Below are 2,341 nucleotides of genomic sequence, written 5' to 3'. Positions count from 1 at the left end.
GAAGAGACAGCAAGTCAACACGGGCACCCGTGTGCTTCAACACTGCCCGTGTTGTTGATCAGGCAGAGCAAAATGGGAGAAGAAAAACAGAGATCAACACGGGCACCCGTGTGGTGACACACGGCCGTGTTGTTTAAAATAGTGCATTAACACGGGCACCCGTGTGGAGGAACACGGCCCGTGTTGTTGCCTCTGTAGCTTGTTTTGAAGATAATTATCATGGAGAGCAACACGGGCACCCGTGTGTACACACACGGCCCGTGTTATTGTGCGCGGCTTAGAAACCCCAACTTTTGCTTTGTGAACCTATTTTGCTCATTAAGGGTAGTTTGGACCTTTTGCTTAGAAGAGATCCATCTGAAGCTATAAGAAGGCTTGGAAGAGAAAGGAGAAAACACTTTTTGACGTACAAAAGAAAACACGGCATTGAGAAGATAGCAAAAACGAAGGATTTGAAGACGGCGAGATTCAAGGGTTCTGACCATTGAAGATCCAACTCTCCTAGTTCTTTGTAATGTCTAATTTTCATACTATGATTTCGTTTACTACTATGAGAGGCTAAACCCCTAATGTTAGGGGGGTGGTCCTGATTTGATCGTATGTTATGAATTTGAACGAATGATTTCCTTATTACTAAGTTACTTATTTCAATTCAATTATGTGATGTTATTATGCTTTTGTATCGGACAAATACAAATTGATCTATGACTATCAATAACAGGATTGTGATTGTTAGGGTTTTCACACAATTAGGTTTATGATTGCATCATCTAGGACTAGTCACTTTTGTAAACCACCGAAAACCTTGATATTGTTTATGATTAAAACCAATGATTGATTGAATGGACATTTGAGTAAGAATTGGTAGTTTAACAGTTTCTTCCTTAAGGACTTAAGGAAGAACATTCTGAGGTTAGGTAATTGAATGTTTCATAGGTATTAAGGAAATCTTGACTGAATTCGTAACTGGTTAAATCAACCACTTCCCCTAGCATATTTTATATTAATCAATTATATTTTATTGTCTTTTGTGTTTACTGTTGAAATTCCTAAAACAACCAAACCATTATATTTTTGTTCTGATAGAACCAAAGTTAAATAAGTATTTCCTACGCAATCCCTGAGATCGATACTTGGAAATAAAACTCCTTATTACTACATCGGTAAAAATAGTACACTTGCTATTTTTACGATCCGCCATACCCTCTCGAAAGGTAGAAGGGTCTTTTGAACTGGTAAGAAGCGTATATGCTGCTAAGTCTTCAAACCCATATCTAACTGGATGTGTAATACAATGGGGTTCCCTATCACGCACAAGTGTATAGTCTTGTACTCCACCCGAATCTTGCACTCCACCTAAATCGGAGTCTGGTTCATCCTGTTGCTGGGCTACAATTTGTCTTAGACTCACTAGTGGATCCTCAATGTCCACCTGAATCTTGTCCTGAATGAAACTTTCTACATCATTATATGGCACAACTATTACATTTGAGTGTTTCTACATTGATTGCTTGTTAAATATAATATCTCTGCTGACAACCACCTTCCTCTTAACCGGATCATATAACTCGTACCCCTTCACACCTTTATTGTAGCAAATAAATGTGCACTATTGTGACTTGGGGTCAAGTTTATATTGGTTCTCACTAAAAATATGCACATATGTCAGACACCCGAAAATCCTTAAATTACTTATATCAATGGGGTTACCTGTCCACACCTCTTCCGCAACTTTGCCATCAAATGAAGCTCGTGGTGATATGTTGACTAGATAACATGTCATGTTGAGTGTTACTTCCTAGAAACCTTTTGAAAGACCAGTATTCAACCGAAGGAAACCTTGTCTTCTCCATCAGAGTCATGTTCATCCTTTCTACAACACCATTTTTCTGTGGTGTCTTCTTCACAAAAAAGTTCCTCTAGATTCCATTCTTTTCATATAAATGCATGAACTTCTTGTCTGTGTATTCAGTTCCATTATCAAACCACAAATACTTTATTTTTCTTCCTATCTAGTTCTCAACACCCGCCTTCCATAGTTTGAACTTGGAAAAGACCTCATATTTATATTTCATGAAATAAACCTAGCCCTTATGAGAAAAATCATCAATGAATGTTACAAAGTACTTGGAACCTCCAATAGAGGGACCTTTTGTAGGCCCCTAGACATCAGAATAAACATAGTCTAAGATTCCATTCGTCTTGTGTTGCCTGGTCTTGAAATGAACTATACATTATTTCTCAAGAACACAATACTTGCACAATCCGATTATGTAACTACGAACACCTTTCAGCATATTCCTCTTATGTAGTTTTATCATCCCATGTTCACTAAGATGAC

This window comes from Lathyrus oleraceus, chromosome 3 (assembly GCF_024323335.1).
Source record: "Lathyrus oleraceus cultivar Zhongwan6 chromosome 3, CAAS_Psat_ZW6_1.0, whole genome shotgun sequence".
Lineage (NCBI taxonomy): Eukaryota > Viridiplantae > Streptophyta > Magnoliopsida > Fabales > Fabaceae > Lathyrus > Lathyrus oleraceus.
Note: the sequence above shows the minus strand (reverse complement) of the source record.